The sequence below is a fragment of the Bos indicus genome, chromosome 12, assembly GCF_029378745.1.
Source record: "Bos indicus isolate NIAB-ARS_2022 breed Sahiwal x Tharparkar chromosome 12, NIAB-ARS_B.indTharparkar_mat_pri_1.0, whole genome shotgun sequence".
NCBI lineage: Eukaryota > Metazoa > Chordata > Mammalia > Artiodactyla > Bovidae > Bos > Bos indicus.
This window is the reverse complement of record NC_091771.1, coordinates 35,021,955-35,047,994: the sequence shown is the minus strand read 5'-3', so window position 1 is coordinate 35,047,994 and position 26,040 is coordinate 35,021,955. Positions and strand designations below refer to the sequence as shown.

The following is a 26,040-nucleotide window of genomic DNA, read 5'->3' as shown; positions in this document are numbered from 1 at the left end:
GATCCCCCAAAGGTAAAATGTCATAGGTACATTTGTTGTTGTTCAGTCACTAAGGCATGTCCGACTCTTTGCAGCCCCATGGACTGCAGCATGCCATGCTTCCCTGCCCTTCACTATCTCCCGAAGTTTGCCGAAACTCATGTCGATAGAATCGGTGATGCCATCAACCATCTCATCCTCTGTCACCCCTTCTCCTCCTGCCTTCCAACTTTCCCAGCATCAGGGTCTTTTCCGATGTCCCCTAAATGCATTAAGTCTACTTGGACCATACACAGAGAGGAAAAGATGCCTCCAGAGTTCAAGTGTATTAAAATCAAAATGAATTCCCTTCTCTTGCTTTTCCAGGGCCCCTGGCTTTGTCTTAAAAGCCAGCTGTATTCATAATACGCATTTAGGAAAAAGAAAAATAATAAGCAAAGTCCTGAGAATTAAAAAAAAAGTATTTACATCAATGAATTCCTATTGAGAAATGGTTGCCAATGGAGCTTACAAATCTTGTTCACAAAGAAAGGCCGAGTCCCTAAGTATCCACCATCCCCCACCTGCAGGCCGGCTTCCCTTCTGGGCCACGTGTCCTCATAAAGACAGGGCTCCTGGATCTCCACTGTCGGGGGTCACAGCCTTGTTCATCCTCACGGAAGATGTGATGGGGCCGATGGCCTGCTGTCTCGGTCTCCTGGATCCCCATCGTCTGGGGTCACAGCCCTGCTTGTCCTCATGGAAGGTGCAATGGGGCCAATGGCCTGCTATCTCAGTCTCCTGGATCTCCATCATCTGGGGTCACAGCCCTGCTCGTCCTCATGGAAGGTGTGATGGGGCTGATGGCCTGCTATCTCAGTCTGCTCGCTGCAGTGACAGAATACCACAGACCAGGTGGCTTTCGACCAACAGATGTTTGTTCCTCAGCCTCCAGAGTCTAGGAAGATCATGGTGCTTGAGATCCAGTGTTTGGTGAGGACTCGATTCCCCATCCGTGTGTCCTCATGGCATGAGGGAGCCCTCTGGGGTTGCCTTCATGAGGACATGAACCCCATCACAAGGGCCCCGCCCTCATGACCTCCTGAAGGCCTACCTCCCAACACCGTCATATTGGGGGTTAGGTTTCAACATGCAGATGCCTGGGGGGACATTGAGTCCACAGCACTGAACAGCCTGTGTGTTGAGTCCTTCTGTTTGTAGGGGGTGGGGGTGTAGACTTTAGGGACTGGGGTGGCAGGGTTGTAAGGAGAGGGTGCATGAACACCGCCTAGAACAGCTCTGAGTCACTCAGGTGCACGCTTCTCAGGGCACTGCCAGTGTTTGAGCTCCTGCTCTGACCTCCTCTGACCACAGCTCTGTCCACCTTAGTGTTTTCCTTCCCGGCGACAAGGTAGTGCCTGGCCTCTCCCGCCGCCAGGCTAGGACCTTGGTGGCTTTTCCTTTCCAGGCGAGCAGGCCCTATCCCCGCTATCTTGGGGAGCCCTGTCAGCCATGCCTGGAGGGGGAACCGAGACCTAGGCCACTGCTGCACTTGGAGTTCTGAGCTGGCTAACCAGGGTCCTGTCCTGAGAAAGCATCCTTTCTCCTTGGGGCCGTGCCCTCATAGTTAGGAAACAAGATGGAAGGTAAGATTTGTCATGTTGAGGGCACCCCGTCAGCATGTTGGGGCTCAGCATGCCCAGAGCCAACCTACCTGCTACAGCAGCAGACCCTCCTGGAGCCCAGGGGAGACAGGCGCTGGGCCCAAGGTCACCCTGTGCACATCCGGGCCGTGCGAGGGTGTGGAGTTGAGGAGGGAGGGAGTGACTTGTCAGAGTGTGAACAAGTCTCCAAACTGAATTTGGCCCCAGCCGAGCTGTTTATCCAGCCCTGGAGAGCACCCAGGAGAGCTCTGGGCGGCTGGGGGGACCAGCTGTGCGCTGTCAGCAGTCTCGTTCCACACGGGGACCGGCTCAGAGTATCGGCGCAGGCGGCTGGCCCTGGACCCCGGTGACCGGCCTCCGAGGATGCTGTGGGCTTCTCGGGCCCTTCCGGAGGCCCTGCCAGCGCTCCACCGAGAAGTCAAGTTGAACATTCTGTGCATAACTCGAGTCTGTCCTAACTCGAGGGGACGTCTCCGAGCGTCTGGGATACTTCTGGTTCAGTTGGGAAACTCACACACAGTCTTGACCTCCAGCTCATCCAGGATAGGGGAGGAAGGACAGGCCCTCTGTCCTGGCCCTCCTCCAGGTCCTCGCACACTCCATCACTTTCTTAACTCTGTTGTCATGCTCACAAATAAAGCTTGTGTTGTTACTATTTTAAATTAAAAATGAGACTTCCTGTCAGCGAAAGCCCATCAGGATGAGCCCTGAGCAGTTAAGGGAGACACCTGCGTTTTCCAGGAGGGATCAGGAAAGCCCAGAGAGACCCAGTCACCAGGGTTCCCTGGGTGTCGGGGACGTGCCAGACGCAGCCTCCAGTCAGCTGCCCTGTGAATGGCAGCAGGAGCCTCCCTGCTCCATGTGCATCAGAATAAAGACGGAAATGTACAGAGTCTGTGTGGTCTTACATGTGTGCCGCCATGCGCACCACACACGCGTGCACACACAGCCCCACAAAGACGCTGCAGAGCGATTCTGAGAACAGGTGGGAACAATCATTGTCCTGGAGCATGGCTGTGAGAGTTTTTGTGTCCTGAGAGGGAGATACTTGTGCGCCCACCTGCACAGCCTCCCCGGTAACCCTGGGAGGTGTGCCTAGGAGTGGAGGAAGCAGGTTCCACAGCTCATGTTTGCCTCTTGAAGCATTGTTGAAATGTTTTTTCTTCAGGCATTGGTTCGGGTGATTAATGCTGCTGTTGGGTCTTCGCTGCTGTCCTGTGACTAAGCCGATCCCAAGTGCCTCCGGCAAAGACCAGTCCTTCATCTCTGAAGAGCGTCTGTTAACCTCTCTCGATGGATACCAAGTTGGGGTGTGTGTGGTCACTGTGGCTGTCAGGCACACCCAGGATTTCCTTTATATATATGTATATATATTTCCTATCAGGGTGGTCGCAGTCCAGCCCAGACTCTCCAGAACAGCCTTTAAGTTCAGTCTGAGCTCTGTCTGTGCTCGGCCACTGACGTGACGCACTTTGACGTTTCTGAGACTGCAGATTCCCCAGAGCAGAAGAGAAGGTTTTACAAATACCGTGACCTTGAAATTAAAAAAAATCTCTTCTGTATCCTCTCTCCAGATTTGTACCACGTGCTGGCTGGAAGTCCAAGTAAGAAAAGGCAGCAAAGTTATGAAACTTGAGTTTGTCCTTGCAGATCCGTAGTGAGCAATGCATACTTACCAACAAGACCCGTGGCATGCTGTGGTCATTCCCGAGAGAACTGCACTGAGCTGTTAGGGAGGGTCTGAGGGTTTATAATGGTTTAAAAATGCTTACAATTTTTTTTTTTTTTTGGTAGACTTTAAGCACAGCCATGAATCTCAGAGCAACATGTCCAAGACTCAAGTACAGGCAATATAGCCAGCCTGCCCGTGAGGCACTGAGGGAGATGAAGAAGGTTGGAGATCTGGAAAATGGTGGAATGCCTTGGACTGGAGGTAAGAAGGTGTTTATAAGGGACTTTCATGGAGGAAAATATGAGAAAACTAGGTTTCATGAGGCAGATAAGATAATTTTAGTCTAAGTCGCCAAAGTCGTGTGTCTTATAGTTGGGTGGACAGAAATGCATCAGACTGACTTCACAGTTTTGTAGTGCCTTAGGCTTTTGAAATTGCTTTACAGAAAACTTGTACTTTTGTCATCTCTTTGACAATAATGTACCTGGTTGAGGATCATAGACATTTTGATTTTAAGTATGAAGAACTGGGACAGAATGAATAATTACAGAGAGGCAGGTGAGCTTCACAAAAGTTCCAGCCCAAGAGCTTCTCAGCAGCTGTTATTGCTGTTGTTCAGTTGCTCTGTTGTGTCCAACTCTTTGAAACCCCATGGACTGCAGCATTCCAGGCTTCCCTGTCCTCCTCTGTCTCCTGGAGCTCGCTCAAGTTCATGTCCATTGAGTTGGTGATGCCATCCAACCATCTCATCCTCTTCTGCCTTCTCCTTTTGCCTTCAGTCTTCCCCAGTATCAGGGTCTAAATTTTACTTTTTGAAAATAATTCTCCTCTCAGTATGGTAGTAACATATATTCACTGTTGACGATTTTGAAAATGTCAAGTGCATCAAGAAATAAAATCACGTGTAATTCCACTACCTAAAAGTAGTCATTGTTTTGCTATAAATCTTTCTAGCCTTTTTTTCTGTATGTAAGCACACACACTGGGAAATATTTTATGAATTGGAAATCACATTGCACATCCTGTTTAATAAGCTGAGATAGTCACTTAAGATTGTGAACTTCTTCTGTGATCAAATATTTCCTGTAACATCATCTGTATGAGCTGTGTAGGATTTTGACAGACACTATAGCAGATTCCCTGGTAGCTCAACTGCTAAAGAATCTGCCTGCAATGTGGGAGACCCTGGTTTGATTCCTGGGTCAGGAAGACCCACTGGAGAAGGGATAGGCTACCCACTCCAGTATTCTTGGGCTTCCCTCGTGGCTCAGCTGGTAAAGAATCCACCTGCAAAGTGGAAGACCCAGGTTCAATCCCGGGTTGGGAAGATACCCCTGGAGAAGGGAAAGGCTACCCACTTCAGTATTCTGGCCTGGAGAATTCTATGGGGTTGCAAAGAGTTGGACACAACTGAGCAACTTTCACTTTCTTTCATATTGGATTTTGGTGGCTGTTTGGTTGTTTTCATGAATATGGTTTATAGATGGATATGCTGTTTGAAAGTTGACTTTGGGAAAAGGGAACTGTTATCTTTCCTTAAATCTTAGAATTCAAAATGCCGTGTTCTCCTTCCTTCAACATAACTTTAGCAGCTTATTTGATGGCAGTGTAGTTCACATGTAGTGGCATGCACACACGTGTTAGCATGTATCAGCTGTGTGGTGTGGTGGCATTATGTGCATTCTCCCTGGTCACGACACAGGAGGGCCCACATCCTTCCAGAGTCGCCCTCGACTCTGTTGCACCTCCACATCTGACTTCTGTCAACACGCGCACCATTGGCCTGCCTCAGGGCCTTTCAGAATCTGAACCAGGCCCTCTTGACATCTCGGTTTCTTCCTTCAACATCATGTTTTTGAGAGGCTTCTGTGTTTCTTTCTGCAGGTGTTTGTAGTTCATTCCTTTCTGATTGCTGAGTAATATTCTATTATATGAATATGGAAAAATTTGTTTGTCTGTTTTCCTGTTGATGGCTACTTAGGTGGCTTCTAATTTTGGGCTTTAATAAATTAAGCTGTTATAAGATGTCTCTATGCAGGCTTTTGTTTGTTTGCATGTTTTTGTTTTATTTTTTTTCAAACATTATTTTTTTCCCTGGGTGAGTGTCTCGAAACAGGGCTCTCGGTCCTGTGAAGGCCCATGTTTAACTTCAGGGGAAACTCCCAGCAGTTCTCCAAACCGATGGCTCCCTTTCCTCTATAGGCCCAGCAGCAGTGGATGAGAGAGTTGGCCGTCTAGGTGATGGCAATGCTGTGTTGTCATTCTTTTTAGCCTGAGCTATTTGGGGGGACACTCAGGCATCTCATGGTGCCTTTCCTGGTGACTAATTATGTTGAGTGCTTTTTTCTTGGGAATGTTGATCACTCATTTGTCTCCTTTGTGAAGTGTTTGATAGGCCTCCAGTCCTGTTTTTTGGTGACTTTTATTGGCATGTGGTTGATTTACAATGTTGTGTTAGTTTCAGGTGTACAGCCAAGTGAATCGGTTGTGCATATACACGCATTCATTCTTTTTTAGGGGGCTTCTCAGGTGGCACTGGCGGTAAAGAACCTGCCTGCTGATGCAGGAGACTAAGAGACCTAGGTTTGGTCCCTGGGTCAGGAAGATACCCTGGAGGTGGAAATGGCAACCCATTCCCATATTCCTGTCTGGAGAATCCCATGGACAGAAGGACCTGGTGGACTACAGTCCAGGGGGTCACAAAGAGTCAGACATGACCGCAGTGACTTAGCATACTCCCTTTTTTAGATTATTTTCCCATAGAAGTTGTTTCAGAGTGTTGAGTCGAGTTCCTTGTGCTCTACAGTAGGTCCTTACTAGTTATCTATTTTATATATAGTAGTAATTGGGGTGTTTGTCTTTTCATTGGGCAGTCGTAGTCCTGAGCATTTTCGATAACGGTCCTCTGGGAGATTTATCTGGGAGCGCTCCCCCCAGCCCGTGCCCTGCTTGGCCATCTGTGTACTGTGTTTTGGTAGCAGAGGAAGCCTCAATTTTTTCCTGAAAGGTTTGGGTTGTGCTTTCTGTGTTCTGGGAGAGTTTTGCCGACAGAAGGGTGAAAACACGTTTTCCTGTAGATTTTGCTGGCTTTGCTTCTGCAATTATGCACATCCTCCGTGTGCATGCTAAGGGGGAGAGGAGGGGAGACCACGTGCTCCTCACAGAGGTATCTTACTGTCCCAGCTCCAGACATCAGAATGACTTTCCTTTCCTTCCTGGACTGAATTGCTTCGGCACCTTTGTTAGAAGTTAATTACTGCATCAGTGTGAATCTGTTCCTGGCTTCTGGCTTCTGTTCTGTAGATGTGCTTGTTTATCCCCATCTCAGTGCCATATTGACTCATTACTGTTGCTCTACGGTAAGTCCTGAAATTGGAGAATGTAATTCTTCAAGCTTGTTTTTTTTTTCCCCTCAAGTATGTTCTGGGTGTTCTAATTGTTTTTTGGCATGTCACATACATTTGAAAAAAGAACTTGTCAATTTCTGGAGAAAAAAGATTGTTGGGGTTGGTGGAGATTGTATCAAATTTGTAGATCAATTTGAGGAGAATTGGCATCTTAGAAATTTTGAGTGAGTCTTCTGTCCACAAACATGATGTATCTATTTATGTAATATTTTAATGTAACAACTAAGTAATTTGATTTAATAATTAAATTAATGTTTCTTATTTCTCTAAGATATATTTTATAGTTTCAGTGTGTAGTCTTACATCTGTTTTATTGACTAGATCCCTAATAATTTATGCTTTTGGTGTGAATTTTAATTACTGTTGTGTCAACTATATTTTAAATCATTCATTGCAAATATACAGAAATACCATTGACAGTTTTTATATTGACCTTGTGTCTTGTAACCTTACAGTTATTCTAGTAGTTTTTTGTTTTGGAGATTTTTTTAGGATTTTCTACATGGACAGTCATGTTGCTTGTGAATAAAGACAGTTCTGTTATTGTGATCACCTAATATTTACATGTTTTGTTTCCTTTCTTGCTTTATGCATTAAGATCTCCAGTACAATAGTGAACAGAAGAGGTGACAGAGGTCACTCTTGCCTTGCTCCCGATTTCATAGGGATGGAGTCCGAAGTTTTCATATAAGGTGTGATGTTAGCTGTGGTTTTTCTGTAGAGCTTTTTTATCAGATTGAGGGAAGTCTCTTCTATTCCTAGCATACTGAGAGTTGCTGTTTTTAAGTCATGAACAGGTGTTGAATTTTATCAAATCTGTTTTCTGCGTCTATTGGGATAGTCTTATGGCTTGTCTTTTGTGGTCTGTTGAATGTCACGCTTACCCAATATTCCTGGCCTAAATTTACTTGATATTAATATATTACTGTCAAGCTATGACACACTCTAGTTTTTATGTATTTCTTGGACCTGGTGATGCTGACCTGGCCTCCCGCTCCCAATTCAGACAGGCCTGTCCTCCCCACTGTGAACCTGGCCCTTCTGCTCGTCACTGTAGGCGTGTGGGTCATCACCGCAGTGCTTTGACTTGTCTGACGTCGGTGGCCTTGGGGCTTGGTGCAGAGCCCACGTCCCAGAGCTGGCATGGCCTCGGTGGTCAGACCCTTCATCCATCAGTGAACTCTTATCTTGGTTACTCACTGCCCCCAGCAAGTGCTTCAGACGCTGTCGGGGACTGGAGAGATGAAAAGCATGACTGGTGGGCAGCAGGGAGGGGTCTGGACGGACCCACGCTGACCTCACAGCTTTCTTAGTTTCACCTGCCCACCCCCTTCTCAGAAAGGCCCTGTGGCCTGTCTGGTGGTATCTGTGAAGGGTCCCCTTGTTTTCTGGGCAAAACAGCCATTACACTGTTGTTTTTCCACATCTCTGTTTGACCCGGTGACCCTCACTCCAGCAGAAGGTAATTTAGACAGATTAGGACCTTGGCTCCTTTCCAGGAGCCCACAGATGCCTCGGAGCGGAGACAGTCCAGAAATATACCCGTGTCCACGTGACCAGTCTCCAGAACGCGCTATTTTTAAGATGCTTGAACTTGTTTTCTCAGAGGATAATTTCCACCCTTGGCTGGACGGGTGGTTTATCCGGGTTGCTGTCTCTCTCACTGAGGATGAAGGAGCTGTCCCCAGTGTGGTAGGAATTTTGAGACAGGAAACGTGCTAAGTGTATGGGTTCTGAGCCAAATGTGGTCATTAGTTTGATCCAAATTTCACTTTACCGGAAGAGGAAGGATTTAAGGCCAGGTAAGCAATGTCTATCAGGCAAGTCCAAAGCAGACAGGCCCAGGCAAACATGTAATGTGTCAACTGCTCCCCAAGCTCTGTAGCTGATTCATCAGTTCCATAGAGTCGCTGATTGTCACCGGGGGCCACTCACTGTGCAGAGGCCGGGAGGTGCCGACACCCACACACCAGGAAGACCCGTGAGCAGCTCCTGCTCAGCAGAGGCCACACGAGCCCTCATCATGCAAGTCGGAGGGAGATGTCCCCGGGGGATGGAACATGAGTGGGGTGCAGCCCAGGAAGGGCCATGTTGTCTTGGGTTTTGTGTTCTCTGCTCTGAAAACTAAGTCGTGGTTCCCGAAACGAACACCTCGGGGAGGTGGGGAAATGCACAGAGGACGGCACTCCCTCGGATTAAGGGCGACGGTCCTCACGTCCTCCTGGGAGCGACCAGGGCATCTAGGTTAGCATTGCCCTGTCCCCAAAGTGACTGGAGCCCCGTCTCAGGCTCGGAGCCCAGCCCCAAGCTCGTGGAGGGAGGGGGACGGGGCAGGGTTCCACTCAAGAGGACCCGAGGCTCTAGGAAATGCACAGCTCAGACAGCCCCCGGGACCCCTCTTCTGCCAGTGTGACCGGACGTCAGACTGGGCTCAGCCCAGTTGCGTAGTCCTCGATTTTTCTATTTGAAATCTCCATTTCCTGTCCTGCTGTTACTAGTTTGGAAGAACCTATCTAGAATGTTGGACATGAGTGAGCCCCTCACTCAGGGCCAGCAGGTAGGAGGTGGAGGGCCCACCTTGTCCTAAAGTGCCTCCTGGAAGGAGAGAAAGGCAGGCGGGAGGGCAGGACCCCGGAAATGGGGCTCCGGGGGAGCAGGAAGGCCCGCCCCGGGCCTGCCGCTTCGGGCTGGGCCGCCACCTCCCCCGAGGGCCGGGTGATCTCGTGCATCTGGGGCCTGTCCCAGCCCTGCTGCCCATCCTACGCTGACACACTGAGGGCTTGCTCTGGGCTCCCCAGTCTGTCTCGTCTGGTGAGTTCTAGACACCCACCCCCCAAACCCCTGCTCCTGAAAGGATCCCTGCCACCAGCGGGGATGGTGGCCGGGGTTGTAGCCCTGAGGACTGAGCAGGGACAGCCCACCCCAGTGCCTCTGGGGGCCTCACAGAAACCTCCATGTCAGAGCTTTTGAAGCTTGCTGAAGAGCACATGGCTGAGACCCTGGGCCAGGCCCTCCACCCTCAGCGCTCGGGCTCCAAGGACCTCAGAGAGGGGACAGTGCCAGGTACTGAGGGCTGGCAGGGCTGGAGCCCCCCAGATCCCCGGCCTTGTGAGGCTGAAAGCCCGGCCTGTCTGGCACCCGGCCTCCCTCACCACCTGGCCGCCTGGCCTCTGGGCTCTTTGTTCCCTGAGGCTGAGCCCACAGCTGCTGTGGCGGCATCAGGGCCCTGTGAGCTTGAAGAAACATCAGAGAGCCTACCAGCAGTCTAATCCTGGACTCGGCCTGCACCAGCCATTTAAGGAGAAGATGGACAGTCCAGGAACGAGCCATCGCTGGGACAGAGTCCCTGCTGCAGCCCCGCTCCCCGGAGGCACTTGCAGAACCCCCACCCCAAGGAGGGCTCCCCCTCCTGAGTCACCCGTGTTCCTTCTCTCACGTGATTCCAGCTCTTACATGCATGATGCTGCCACCTATGGCGAACCTGGTCTGCAGATGGAGTTTCCTGAAGGGTCTGCACCCACGTGGTCCTTCCTTTCGTCTGCTCTCCTTGAATTTCCCGAATCATCTTGCCCAGTGCTTCCTTGGCTGAGCACTCCTCATGCTGCTGGGTCCCTGACCTCTGTTCGCCAAGGTTACAAGCCCTGCTGCCAGGCCAGCAGAAGGAAGTGCCAGGCATCCTCGGCTGGCCGGCTGGGCCCCCACACAGGAGCCAGGAAGGCACAGCGTCACCTTCCTACAGCCAAAGTCCACCTGCTTGACCTGGGGTGCCCACCTGCCTGATCTTAGACTCCCACCTGCTTGACCTTGCCCTGGGACTGTTGCAGTGGCCCAGTCTGGTGCAGTGTGGGCCATCAAAGGAAAAGCAGGCCAGAAAATCAAAGAGAAGTAAAAGGCATCGGGAAACTAAAGGAAGCGAGACCTCCCATGTGATAAGGGAGGAAATATCAAGCGAAACGTGGTGTCCTGTGAAGCAGGAATGCTTGACCTGCTAATTGAAAGCTACAGATGAGGAACATTTGATATCTACACAGTTCACTTATCCAAATTACTGTTATTAGTGAAGAACAATGACAAGGAATTCTCCCGCATGCACACATTTGATTTTGGTGATTATTATTTACGCGTGATTTATTACCCCCAGTGCAAAGCACAGCTGGAAGGATCACAGAGATGACTCACCATTTCCTAAGGCCAGATTTTTGTTTTGTTTTGTTTTTCCCCAAATGATGGTTTTATCGACTCCCGGGATGAGAGTCTGCTCCTGGTGTGTCCCAAGCGCCAAATGTGCTGGAGGAAGTCAGGAACAGGGAATTATAACTTTGTTCCTAATGAGGGGTTCACCTTCCCTTTGTTCTGAAACACAGCGCTCTGAGCAGAGATCTTGAGAAGGACGCGGGTCTAGAACTCTCTTCAAGGTAGGAGGTGCAGACTACGAAGAGGACATAGCAACATCAGTTACGCTCAAGTTCCTGGAGATGATTTAATGACCGTGTTTCTGTCCTGGGGACGACGGCTCCTCCATGCCCCTGCAAACGCATGGGGCACATTCCTCAGCCTGCACACAAGGAATTTGCATAACTGTGATATTCCAGGAGCAGAGGGGCAGAGAGGGTCACATTCTTGTCCTGATGTGTAATTCTGTGCCAGGCAAACCTGGGCCCTCGCTGGGGACCACCCCGCTGCTCGGCTGAGCTGGACGGCTGTGGACCATGTGCCTTGCAACACGTGGATTCCAGTAAAAATCGCTTTTCCAGAAAACACTGGAGAAGGGTGAGCCTAGCCTGTGGCAAATAAGAAACCAGAGCACCAGCAGTGAAGTGTACTCGCCAAACTAAGACAAGACAGAGCAGAAGCTGGTCCCCCTAAGCATTGTGTTCTCTGATTTTCTCAGATTTTCTTTGACTGCGATCAGCCACCTCCTGGGTGTACTTGGGCCCTGGAAGGACATTCGCAAGATGGGTCGGTGGAGCCCTTGCTCCTGTATCTGGTGTAGAGGCCTGAGGCCAGGCAGTTGGAGGTTAAACAGAACTGCACCCCACCCCCACCCCCACCCACGATGGAGCCACAGACAGGGAAAAGGCTTCCTTACTCATCCATTGCCAATGTCTCCACGTGCAGGCTTGTAGATTCACGAGTGACCTTGCTCTCCTTACCTCCTTGTTGCAACCCCATGGACTGCAGCATGCCAGGCTCCCCTGTCCTTCACCATCTCCTGGAGTTTGTGCAAACTCATGTCCATTGAGTCGGTGATGCCATCCAACCATCTCATCTTCTGCTGTCCCCTTCTCCTCCTGCCTTCAGTCTTTCCCAGCATCAGGGTCTTTTCCAGTGAGTTGGCTCTTTGCATCAGGTGGCCAAAAATATTGGAGCTTCTGCTTCAGCATCAGTCCTTCCAATGAATATTCAAAGTTGATTTCTCTTAAGATTGACTAGTTTGATCTCCTTGCAGTCCAAGGTACTCTCAAGAGTCTTCTCCAACACCACAATTCAAAAGAATCAATTCTTCTTTGCTCAGCCTTCTTTATGGTCCAACTCTCACATCATATATGACTACTGGAAAAACTGTAGCTTTTACTATTCGGATCTTTGTTGGCAAAGTGCGTCTCTGTTTTTTAAAACACTGTCTATGTTTGTCATAGCTTTCCTTCCAAGGGGCAACCGCCTTTTAATTCCATGGCTGCAATCGTCGTCTGCAGTGATTTGGGAGCCCACCAAAATAAAATCTGTCACTGCTTCCACTTTTTCCCCATCTATTTGCCATGAAGCAATGGGATTGGGTGGCCTTAACTATCAAAATCTTGTGATAGGAATGTGGTAAGAGGGTTTTTTCTCTACCACAGAGAACATCTTCTGTCTCCCTCTCTGTCTGTCTGCCTGTCCACACAGACCATATACAGATGGACACACAAGCATCCACACAGCCTGGGCTACAGCTCAGCAGAGGCCCGCTCCCTTTCCTTCCAGCCTCGGCCGAGCACTCATCTCCTCTGCTCACTCTAGGAGGGTCCTTATTTAACACAGTCTTACTTTATGGACAAGTAAGACTGAAAACCTGTCACAAATTGTGCTAGAGGTATAAAAATTCCACTTTCTCATGTCATATATACATGATATATAAATGTAAGCTTCATATATAATATGAGAAAATAAACTTTGTATAATTAAAAAGTTAGAGGCTCTGCGACTTGTCCTTTTCAGAATGGGCCCATCTGAATGTGCGCCGACCCTACTGAGCTGTGTCCATGGGTGATGACTCTTGACAACCAGGGAGTAGCTTTTAGCTATGAGTTCCTTTCAGATAAATGTAGTTTTTCTTCGATAAGAAAATGCCTTTTGAAAATAAAGGACTCAAGGGTGTTTTATAATTTTAAAATCTAAATTTAAATCTAAGTTTTAAAATCGAAATTTCTGTTCTCCAGAAGGGAAATACCTTCTGCAGACATATAAACAGAAAGTGGTGGGATAGGGGCGGGGACTGTCAGTGGCGCTGGCAGAGTCCACCCCCTTGGACAGAGCCCTGGACAGACGTGTGAAGGTCACGTCCCAGCCCGCCAGCTTCTCAGCAGTTACTAGTTCAGGGGACCTTAGGGCTTCCGCTGGTGGAAGAGGCCGCTGGGGGGCACAGTTCAGGCCTCCGGACACGTCCTGGAAGTGTCTGTAGCCACTGTTTCTCAGGGGCAGGGTCCTCCTGTGAGCTGAGGTCTGTAGTCAGGGGAAGCCCTGGGTGTGGCCCTGAGCTGGGCTGACCGGACACCCACGTGCAGCCTTCCTGGCTGACCTCCACCCTCCCCGTCATCCTTGTTGGGCTCACTCTGCCGCAGTGCAGAGCCCTCCACAGGTCAACCATTCCCAACCCAGTGTGCTCTTGGGGGGCGGCCAGTCCAAGGGGAGGGTGTGTGCACAGCACCACTCCCCACCCAGCTCACACCCCTGAATTTTGGATGTGTTCAGGTTGCTGTTTACTTATTCATTCGTGTCTGACTCTGTGTAACCCTCTGTGTGACTGTAGCCAGCCAGGCTCCTCTGTCCCTGGAAATTCTGCAGGCAAGAACACTGGAGCAATTTGTTATTTCCTTTTCCAGGGGATCTTCCCGATCCAGGGATCAACCCTTGTCTCCTGCACTGGCAGGCAGGTTCTTTACCACTGAGCCATCTGGGAAGCTTGTGATGTGTGTGGTGAGTCTGTTTTAGCTGCAGTTGGATAAGCCCACTTTATAACTCTCTGAAAATAAGAAGTTTAGTCAAGTAAAGTTCTGACTACATTTTTTTCAGAGAAATCATGCTTGAAAAATCCTCAGCTTAACAAAACAAGTCCATTCTGTATAGTTTGGGGCAGACATATCTGAAATAAACAGTTCATTCAGGGCTGCATTTTAGTTAGCTCCTAACTAGAACCTTGGACTTTCTGACTTCCAAGTGAGCTCTCCTGGGGGGTAGTGGGTAGCAAGGGGAGCCACCCAAACCCAGACAGCTGGTCAGTTACCTGTGGGATTTCTTACTTGTGCTCAGAATGGTACAGTATTCAGCATAGAGGGCGAGATCTCGAAACTTTGTGATGGGACTTGGTGACCTTGAGTTGCTGGTGGGAAGGAGACTGTGGACTTGGAACACAGAGAGGATGGCTAGTGCTCTCTATTAGTATGCTGATGACGTGAGGCATGTGAACGAGTGTGTGTACATTCGCAAACTTGTGTGTGTGTGCATGTGCATGCATGCTCTGTTGTATGCAGTCATTTGGGATGTGAGAGTTGGACTGTGAAGAAAGCTGAGCACTGAAGAATTGATGCTTTTGAACTGTGGTGTTGGAGAAGACTCTTGAGAGTCCCTTGGACTGCAAGGAGATCCAACCAGTCCAACCTAAAGGAAATCAGTCCTGAATGTTCATTGGAAGGACTGATGCTGAAGCTGAAACTCCAATACTTTGGCCACCTGATGGGAAGAACTGACTCATTGTAAAAGACCCTGATGCTGGGAAAGATTGAAAGTGGGAGGAAAAGGGGACGACAGAGGATGAGATGGTTGGATGGTATCACTGACTCAATAGACATGAGTTTGAGTAAGCTCTGGGAGTTGGTGATGGACAGGGAGGCCTGGAGTGCTGCACTCCATGGGGTCACAAAGAGTCAGACACGACTGACAGAACTGAACTGAACAGGCAGGTTGTTTGCTAAGCATACATCTTGTGAGATAGTTATTAAGGTTTGGATAGGTGTCACCAAGACAGATCACAGTCTTCATAGAAATGAGCGCAGCAGGCCAGGTCCACATCATGGGGGACCAGCTAATGAGCCTCACGTGTCCGTCTCTTCCCTGAGGATGCCGTGCTGGTATGGTGTGTCCGAGCTCTGTAGGTGAGACTGCCTTTGGTCAGGGCAGGGACACGAACACTTCACCCGAGTGAGCAGCACCTGGGGGGACGCCCAGGGCGCTGAGAAGCCCGACTCCTCCCCCTCGCCCCTCATACCTGCTTCTCCTTGGATGAGGCCCTTGTCTCTGCTGGGCGCTCAGCTGCTTCCTGAGCTTTGCAGCCACCGCGGTGGCCTGGACCCTGAGCAATGGTGGCTCATGGGATGCGGAGGAGGCTGTTTTCCAGATTCTGCCAGATGGTGCTCCTGCTCTGAGCTTGGCCTCCGGCCACGGGCGCCGCGTGGCTGGCGGTGCAACCTGCCTGCTGTTAAGGTGAGGGCGGAGCAGCACCTGTCATTTGCACGTGTGGGTGTGCTTTTGTGTGTACGTGTGTGCATACATGTATGTGTGCACACGTGTGCACATATGTGTGTGTGTGCTCAGTGCAGGAAGCAGGGCTGGATGAAGTGTGCTCTCCTTCTCACCTGAGATCTGTGGGGAATGTCCCTCCGGGCCTTGGGCGGTCAGCTCTCCCTCCCGGGGCCCGAATCCTATGAGCAGATGGGCGTGGCCACCCCAGGACCCAGCCTTGGCCGTTACGTGTCGAGCGCACTTGGACCTGCTCATCTCTGTAATGAAAAAAACATGTGGCTTCTCATGGGTAATAACTTCTGACTTCCTGGATGGCTCTTTTGTTTTGTTTACTTTAGCATAAAGTATTCCACCCTTTAAAAATATTACCCTCTCTTTTATCTGTTTTATAGTATTAAAATACACAAGCATGTTTATATTTTAAAATGGGAAATGTCAAAAACATTTTTACAGCATCTTTCTTTTAATCTTTGTTTAAAGTGTGGGGTGGGTGGTGGAATAGCTTCTAGGTTATGTTCAATTTTTTCCATTTCTGGAAGAGCTTGATTGAGAATTCCAAACCTTTTGTACTGGACAGATGTTCAGGATAAAAATAAAAGGCCTATCACGTCCCTCGGATCCTAGTAGTTTGCGGTGTATGTTAATACAAGGTTAGAATCACTAGGGTTGAAATTTTTGCTACTGCTGCTGCTGCTAAGTCGCTTCAGTCATGTCCGACTCTGTGCGACCCCATAGATGGCAGCCCACCAGGCTCCCCATCCCTGGGATTCTCCAGGCAAGAACATTGGAGTGGGTTGCCATTTCCTTCTCCAATGCATGAAAGTGAAAAGTGAAAGTGAAGTCTCTCAATCGTGCCCGACTCTTATCGACTCCATGGACTGCAGCCTACCAGGCTCCTCCGTACATGGGATTTTCCAGGCAAGAGTACTGGAGTGGGTTGCCATTGCCTTCTCCAGAAATTTTTTTTTTTTTTGCTAATGATATTTAAATTTTTTAACAGCATTCAACTCTTTGAAGGACGCTGTGTTGTAATACACATTTCATTTTTTATTTCTGCTATTTGGAAAGTAACTTGTGATGCCATTACGGGACCTGGGGAGATTATGGGTGGTCACGGTGATGGCTGCCGCAGGCTTGTAGGACCCTCTCTGGAGTGCTTGAGTGAGTGGGTGAAACCCCCGTTTTCTGTGAAATAGTGAAGTGGCTACCTGTCCTGCAGTCTGGGGACAAGGACTAGGAGCGCCCTTTGCTGTTGTACCTCCAGGCTGATGTGAGCAGCGCTCACGGGAAATTTCTCAATGGTGACAGTATAAATGGACAAATTCTGAAAAAAGTTTTTAAAATTCTACCTTTAAATCAAGAGCTTGTTTCTTTTCATTTGCAGATAATGAATCAAGCAAATACAGTTTGCCCAGATATTGTGATGTTTCAGAATTTTTTTTTTTGGTGGGCAAGGTATTTACGATCATTGTTCTCTCTTCATGCTAAGTTTTATTTTCTCATTAAATCAGGTGAAAACCTGTGATACTGTGCTATTAAGCCAGAGTGACTAGGAGGAAATGATAGGATGTTATTAATTTATTAGAATTCCATGTATCGAGTCATTTAATCAGCTAGAATTACAGAGATACTCCTAAAAAACAGTCAAGTCTGCTGTTAAAGTTGCCTCATTAATGTTTTTTGCCAAGGATTTGTACATTCCTAAAAATACTGGAAGAAAACCCAGAAATTGAAATTGTCATGAACTGATGGCTCCCTTAGACTGAGCTCCCATCCAGGGCAGAGAACAAACCTTCAGTGTTTCTGCATCCCTGCCTCCTTCCACAAGGAGAAGGGCCGACAGAGGACGAGATGGTTAGATAACATCACCGACTCAGGGGACATAAGTCTGAGCAAACGCTGGGAGATAGTGAAGGACAGGGAATCCTGGCATGCTGCAGTCCATGGGGTCACAAAGAGGCAGACATGACTGAGTGACTGAACAGCAACAAGAACCTCCTTGCCTGCAGCCAGGGACACAGCACACACAACAGTGTTTTTGAAGAATATGTTTGAATTCTTTTTTTCTTACTCCCTTCGCCTTCTCCTGTAAAGGGGAGCCACCCAGTGTCCTCGAGGTGCTGGAGGACAGGTGCCCTCGTGGTGTTGGAGGACGGGTATCCAGTGTCATGGCCTGGCACACCCCTTCCTCTGTGATGCGAGACTTCTCTTCCCCATGATCATCACTGTCCTGAGGAGGACTGAGAAGGACCCTGTGACGACCCTTCCAGGTGAGCCTGCTTCTGTGTCTGGACCTCCTGTCTCTGAATCTGGTATCTTCAGAGCTGAGAGGCTGCAGCGGGCCCAACCTGCTTGGACCAAAGCGAAGATATTGTTTGTGCTGATCAGTCGCCCCTCCCCAGACCCAGTGCCTGTTAGGCCGTGCTGTCCGTCCCTGTCAGCCGTCCCCAGAGCTAATTAGGGGTCGTGTTAAAGTCCAGAAACAGTTGGGTTTTTCTAGCTGCACTGTTCCAGCCCCCAGCCTCCCTGCCCACTCTCAGCACCTCTGTCCCCACCCGGGTGACTGGGGAAGGACAGGGAGGCCCAGGCCTCACCGTGGCTGTGTGGTTGTGGGGTGTTACTGATGTGCCAGGCAAGACAAGACCTGCTTCAGTCTGTCCTTCTTCCCCACAGGTCAGACCAACTGGGTGTTCAACTCCAGTCTGCTTGCACTTCAGTTGATTGGGGTGTTTTTCAGCCTGCAGAGTCCTAGGAGAATTCTCACTGAGATCGCCCAGGTCCTCTTACTTTGTGGTGGTGGTTGTTTATTCACTCAGTCATGTCCAACTCTGTGACCCCATGGACTGTAGCCCACCAGGCTCCTCTGTTCATGGGATTTCCCAGGCAAGAATGCCAGAGTGGGTTGTCATTTCCTTCTCCATTTCCCTCCTGACTTAGGGATCCAACCTGTGTCTCCTGCATTGCAGGTGGATTCTTTACCACTGAACCACGAGGGAAGCCCCCTTACTTTCATTTTATTGGCATACAGTTGATTTACAATGTTGTGTTAATTTCAGGTGTATAGCAAAGTGATTCAGTGATATACATCACTGAGTCACTATATATATATATGTGTGTGTGTGTGTGTGTGTGTGTGTATATATATATATGTGATTATATTTAGAATCCCTTGGGATTCAAAAAACAGATGATTGTAAACCAGCCAGTATGTGAGCTGACACATTCTCTTACTGATAGAATGTCAGAAATGTGGAATGTCTCAAAGCTAGTTTAAAAAGGGTCACCATGTAAGTGAGCTCACAAACAGATGCACAGCCTTGGGACTCTGAGGTCACAGCCACCCGGTGGTCACCATAGTTCAGGTGGTCAGCATACAAACATGCTCTGGGGTCCTCCCGGAGCACACACTTGGCTGGCAGTGACAGCCTGGTGGGTGAAGAGTCAGATGTGGCCGACCTTGGCCCCAGAAGGGCCTGTTCACGTGGGAGAGCAAGGGGAGGACAGTGCCAATGGATGCACAGGGTCCCTCGGTGCCCAAGGCATGTCTGGTGTGGACGCGGGGGCTCCCTGCTTTCTCAGACAGCTGCCCTTGTCGCCGCACTCCTGACCGAGGCACGTGCAGCCATCTTACCTGCTTTGACGTCAGGGCCTGTCTACCCTTCTCTGTCCTTTCCACTTGATACTGGTGTCCTGGAACAGTTGCTGTGAATGTACTACTGTTTCCCCAAATGGCTCTCTTCTTGCCCCGCTGCCCTGACTTATGGCGTCAGACCCACACTTCTAATTCCTGTGTCGCACAAGGCCTTCTCCATTTCTCTCTCTTTCTTTCTCCGAGACTCTCTCCACATACATCATACGTACGCCAGGAAGACTGGAATAAAAATGGGCAAAATAGTAAGAATAGTGGGCTTCCCAGGCAGTTCACTGGTAAAGATTCCACCTGCCAATGCAGGAGATGCAGGTTCCATCCCTGGGCTGGGAAGATCCCCTGGAGGAGGAAATGGCAACCCACTCCAGGATTCTTGCCTGGGAAATCCCATGGACAGAGGAGCCTGGCGGGCTACAGTCCGTGGGGTCACAAAGAGTCAGAGACAGCTGAGCAACTAAAACAGCAACAACAATTAAGAATAGTACATTGGATGCTGACATCATGGCAGTTTTTATTTTTCATATTTTAAAGAAATTCTATAAACAGCACAATCCTTTTTTTTTATTAGAAAATATTATCAAAATGGTACTAGAGAAGTAGAAATCCATAAATTATAAAATAAGATACATCTATATCTAGATACTGATATATATTTATGTATTCTATATAGGTAAAATAAATGTATAATTTTTGTAAATACATTTTAGTCCCTCTTAGATAGGGAATTAATTGAAAGAAATAGTTTTACCCCAAAGGACAGGGGTTCTAATTTAACACTGGATTTTACTGACATTAAGTGGTCATCAAAACCGTGACATAAGGGCAATAGGGGATGTGACTAGGAAAGTCCTGGCCCATTAAACTGTGGCACTCCATGATCATAACATCCATCCTAATTGTGGCGACGCTGGTACACACATTACAGAATTGATAAGATATGAGGCCTTCCAGTTTCACACAAACTTGGAGAACAAAAGAGGTGCTGCCTGATTTGTCTCAGGCTGTGCTGGAGGGGGTGCCCGGCCACAGTCTTAGTCGTTGCTTTTGTACGGATGTCACCTCTGCTCGGGGGGCTCTTGTCTTCAGTGCCCCGTACCTTCATGGTGAATCCTCACTCTTCAAATCAGAGCTCACACACCCTTTCTCAGGCCCTGCCTTCTCCACGTTTCCTGGTAAAGCTGGGCTCAGCTCTTTGCACACTCTCAGAGTTTGCTCAGTGCGTAGGACACAGACCACGCGGTCTCAGGAGTGTCTCTTTAGTCCCTGTTTCCCTCCAAAACTGTGTCTGCGGCTCAGGCTTGGGACATCTCTCTGCCCTGGCGCCTTGCTCACTTTTGTAGAAGTGTAACAGTCAGGAGACTGAACTGAGTTCAGGAATCTTACACACCTGCTGTCAGCTGAGCTGCTCTGAGGTTCTCCAGTGCTACAGCAATGGTTAATATTCCGTGTCCTGGTCCCTTTCTGGTGGTGATCTGTCCCATGTGTGGGCACGGGAGCCCTCAGTAACTAACAGATGCCACCACTGTCTCTAAGCATTTGTGTTGTCAGGATACATCATATAATACTACATTAAGTCCTGAATTAATCACACTCCATTTTTTTCCCTTGATGAGAAATATCCTTGAATTCAGGTCAAGGATATATTTTAATATATGTATGTTGTAGGGAAAGTAAAGATTCAAGTGACTGCTTATGGTTTTGGATACTTTGATATATTTATGTTGGTAAAACCTAAGTTATTATAAGAGGTAATATTTCCTTCAGGAATTTTCTTAAAAGGTGAGCTTGACATTGAGTGCACTATCCTCAATAAGGCAGAACTCCACACATCGGAGAAAAAATTTTCCACAAAGTTGAATCAGTTCTAGATGTTTGCGTGTCCCCAGGCAATTGGATGGTTGGGACAAAAACACAACCACCTCCTGACCGTGTCTGTCCTCTTTTACGACTACAGAGTCTTGGGTGCTCCCTGTAAAACAGATTCCTTATTTTGTAAAGAAGCTAGGCCTACCGATTTTCTACCTGTCTCCTGCATGGCACCTGTGCCACTCGGGTACAGGCACAACAGGTGAGTCTCCCGTGGACCACAGGGGAGATGCCACCCCCACCTTCCATGGAGCCGGGTGTCGGCAGGGAGTGACCGCAGTGTCCTTACATCTCCTCTGGTTGTTTATCTCCACGGTCCACAAGGGAATGCTGGACGCATGTCTCTTGCAATGTTTTTTAAGGAGTGGAGGGCACGGGTCTCACCATCCGCCTGCTCCGTCAGCAGCGTCGCGGCAGGACCAGATGGCCAGGTTGGCATCGACAGCATCCTGCTCACCTGCACGAAGCACTTCCCATGCTTTCTTCTCGATCAGCAGCTTTGCCTTGAGAGTATCCTTACAGAGCTTAAGTGTTTTTGGTTTGTTCTAGAACTGTTGGGCCATATTTACACAGATGCAGCCAAGGTGTAGAACTCTTTGGAAATTTTGAACAAGCTGAGAGGACTTGGTGGAGGTTTGAGTTCCCAGACTAGCTCTTCAGGAGCAGGTGTGAGCAAGTGCGAAGAAAGGGCTGAGCCTGACCATGTCTTACGTACATGATGTTTTCTTTCTTCTTGCAGAAGAAAAAGATTCTTGGAAAAGAGAGCTGGTTCTTAGTTCCTACTGGAAAAAAATACCCTGCTGGGCCCTGGATGGGAGCCACTCTTTCCAGTGGAAACACTGACTTGCAGCACCACAGTCTATTGTAAAATCTACAGAAATGTGGGTAAAAATCTTGCATCTGGTTTGAGATTTATCTCTGCTACCAGGTCAGCCTGTCTGCATTTTTGACTCTGGATGGTTGGTCATCCAGGACTGGGAGCTGCCTCAAAGAATAAAAAAGAATTATTGGGAAAAACATCAAGAATGGATTTTCTTTTGCTGTCACAGTGTCTTATTAAAAAATTATTTTCTGAACAAGCTGGCAGAAATGAGGTAAATGTGAGTTGCTCTGAGGATGTTCAAGAAGCAGCTTTTGGGGACCACATTGCCTTGGCCATCTCACGATGAAAATCATGAAACAGGCTTTGATATAGCATGCATGCCTTAAATCTGGGGCTTCTCCAAGACACAACTTTGTAAAGCTCATGGCACTGCTGAGGCAGCACGTAAAGGCCCTGGTTCACCATCTCCCAGCATTGCTGTGTGCGCCTGAGCGAGGGAGCGACTTCAGAGCACGTGCTGGGCGGAGTTCTGCTCTCTGCCCAGAACTGCCGGTCTTCTCTGTGGAGAAACTGTTCAACAGTCATGTTTGTACCCTCGCTCGTACCCTGTTTGCCATCTCTGCAGGGTTTTATATCCTGCGTACAGGTGCTCACTTCCCCACCTGCTACTCTGTTCTAGTCCTGATCTTAAAAAATTTCAACAGTGATTTTACCATTTCATGGTGTGCACGTAAGTGGCTACATCTATTCTGTGGAATGAAGGTATCTGAATGTGGCATGCAAATTTGAGAAAATTCCTTTACCTTGGCAATGAAGGCTGGGATAAGTTGTGAACTGCACATATCTCTCTGATTTAAATAATAGTGGAGTATGCCTGTTAACACCTGCTCTGTTGTGCTGCTGACGAGAGTGATTGATTGATCTCTGGGTGAGGAAGATCCCCTGAAGGAGGATATGGCAACCTATTCCAGTATTCTTGCCTGGAGAATTCCATGAACAGAGGAGCCTGGTGGGCTACAGTCCATGGGGTTGCAAAAAGTTGGACACGACTGAAGTGACTTAGCATGCATGCAGGGGCCTCATATATTGCAGGGAATCATGCAGCCGTCATCCTTTTGTGTCTGAGCATAATGGTCAGGCTCATCCCTGTTGTGTCAGAACCTCATTCTGTTTTTGGCTGAAAATATCTCATGTGTGCATCACATCGTGTTTATCCATGTATCTGTTGATGGACATGCGTTATTTCCACGATGTGCTGCTATGAACATTTGTGGACAAATATCTGTTCTGTCCATGCTGTCAACCCTCTTGGGTGTCCACCTATGAGTAAAATGAATCCATCCTGTGCTAGTGCTGTGCCTGACTTCCTGAAGGACCCTGACACAATGGTCTCCATGTCGTGCTATACACAGTACGCTGTGCTATCTGCCACGTGTGAAGAATGTGAGCTGTTGTTGCTGCTTGTTGTCATCCCCAAAGCAGGTATTCTGATATTTTATACAAGTTCATTATGGGAAGTGAGCTGAGAGCTTGGGGAAATCTTTTTGCCAAAAATCTGTACATTTTGCTTCAGGTTTTGAAAAGTGAAAGTGAAAGTCGCTCAGCTGTATCTGATTCTTTGCAAACCCACGGACATAGTCCATGGAATTCTCCAGGCCAGAATATTGGAATGGGTAACCTTTCCCTTCTCCAGGGGATCTTCCCAATCCAGGGGTTGAACCCAGGTCTCCCACACTGCAGGCGGATTCTTGACCAGCTGAGCCACAAGGGAAGCCCAGGTTTTGAAAAGACCACAGCAAAAAGCCACAGCAATATTCTTTAAAACATCTTAACATGACTACTTGTTTTTGGAGTGTGGGGGCAGGCTATGAAAGAATACATGAATTGTCTTAGTTCTGAATCTTGATTAATTAGTGAGGTTGTATTGAGGAAACTACATCCATTCAGTTGCCTACAAAATCTGCAGACTTCCTTTATGCTCACAGAGTTGCATGTTTAAAGTATATGTTTAATTTCTTGTGATAATTTTTTCTTTAAAAAATTATGCATACTTGGAGAAGTAATGATCATTTTTAAAGTATTATCATTAAGAGAATACAGCCTTTGAAGTGAATTTTAAAGAGGTTTCACTGCTTAAGCAAAGATGTCTTTCTTCCAACTAACCTGAAACAATGCTTACTGCTTATCCTATATTATATCACGTGATGTTTGCTCACGATGACGTCTCCCAACTGTGTTTCTGAATGGTGAAGCTTTTCCAGCTATTCAACCAAATAGCACTCTTGGGGGAGACTTCTAAATCAATTTCTCATCTTATGAGGGCCCTAAAGCCAGCAGAACACACAGGCATGACTTTCTTTTGTGGACAATTCTGTATTTCCTTCGCTCTTTGTGTTTCTTTCAACTTCTGGTCATTTTCTATCTTTCTTTGAAAGTTATTAAAGTTGTGTGTGTGTGTGTGTGTGTGTATGGATATGAGAGTGTATGTGAATGAGTGTGTGTGGGAGCACACTAAACAAATGCTACATTGTTTCAGGGTTTTTTAATTTTTTTTTTTTTGCTGCTGAAATTTTTGCTGTATCATTATCCAATTGATCTTAATTATCTCCTGCTAAATTAAGTTTCTTTCAAGGGAATTATCTCTAAGATAGTATTTCTTTCAACAAATCTTTGTATCTCTCTTAGGTTCTTTTATAAAGAAAAATATTTTCCATGCCAAAAGAGATTGGTAGAGAATGGCTTTCATTTTTTTCGCTAACTTGGGAATCATTTTGGCATAAATAAACAAAGATGAAAAATAATCAGCTAAAGATTCCAGTCATTAATTAATTCACATTTTAAGGCCAACTTTGCAGAATTCCTTCTTCTGTGTCAAATAACAACAGAGCCACCCCCACCTTAATAACAAGGTAGGGGAACTTCAGTGGCAGAACACAGCCCCATGCCCAGGGTCCCTTCTCCTTTCTCTGCCACCAACCAGCTGTGGGCTTTTGATAAAGCTCAAGCCTCAGTGTCTTATTCTGTTAAATTAAGATGATTGACCAGAAGTCTCCACCATAGTCTTCAGCTCTGAAATACCACCAGTCTCTGGTTACAATAGACCTCTTGGAGATACTGGGTTTTAGCTAATCAGCCTCTTAATCAGCTCTAGGTCACTGCAAAGACACTGAATTCCTTGTTTAGAAAAATGTTTACTGTAGCACGCCAAGAGAGCATGGATGAATAAGGGAATGGCCTCAACTTCTAATAAGGATTTTCATTGTTGTAGGACATCTAAGTTTAACCTTAAATTAAGAAAATATTTTACAGAATGGAGTGTTTTGTTTTAAATGTCTAGTTTTTTTTTTTTCTGAAGCAGTTTCAAACCTGATTTTAGTAAATAGAGATGTGCAGTAGAAACAGAAATTTGTGAATAATATTTATGTGGAAAGAATAGACTGAAATGTAGGGAAAACCCAGTTCAGTAATGTGGCATTGTTGATCTCTCACTGTTATGTGGATCCTCAGAGTGTAGTGTGTAGATGTTGGAAAAATGGTGACCATAGGGGACAGGCTGAGGCAGGTATATACAGATACACCCTGCGAAGTGTGTGTGCTTATCTTAAAGGAGCTTTTCTAGCTTGTGACATTTTAGTGATAGGAGTAAGTTGATAGAGTAGCAAAGAGCAGCAGTGCTGACCTGTCCTTGGAGTTTTCAGGAGGAAGGGAAATTGCTGAGACAGCGACTTCAGCAGGCGGGGGAGCCAGGTGAACGCAAGGTGACACGGTGACATCTCAGCTGGGCGTCTTCAGGGCATTTGAAGACTTGAAATTGACCAGGGTGCACATGCATCAGCAGAATTAAATGGCAGGAGAAATCGCTGCCTTAAGAGATCAGCATTTTCAAGTCCACAGTAAGGATGGGAAATATTTGCTAGCCGTCAAAACAGTTACCCCCAACGTTTACTTCCTATTTGTTGTTCAGTCGCTCAGTTGTGTTCAACTCTTTTTGACCCCATGGGCTGCAGCATGCCAGGCTCCCTGTCCTTTACTGTTTCCCAGAGCTTGCTCAAACTCATGTCCATTGAGTCAGTGATGCCATCCAACTATCTCATCCTCTGTCACCCTCTTCTCCTCTTGCCCTCAATCCTTCCCAGCATCAGGGTCTTTTCCAGTGAGTTGACTCTTTGCATCAGGTGGGCAAAATATTGGAGCTTCAACTTCGGCATCAGTCCTTCCAATGAATGTTCAGGGTTGATTTTCTTTAGGGTTGAATGATTTGATCTCCTTGCAGTCCAGGGGAC

General features: G+C 47.7%; 1 long non-coding RNA gene across 1 annotated transcript; it reads left to right on the top strand.

The window, feature by feature from the left end:
• The first annotated feature begins 2,658 nt into the window (after window positions 1–2,658).
• LOC139186211 (uncharacterized) lies at window positions 2,659–25,467 on the top strand. The gene is made up of 3 exons (XR_011569758.1): window positions 2,659–3,555; window positions 17,514–17,689; window positions 21,674–25,467. It is a non-coding gene; the product is annotated as an uncharacterized lncRNA (long non-coding RNA).
• The last annotated feature ends 573 nt before the right edge of the window (window positions 25,468–26,040 follow it).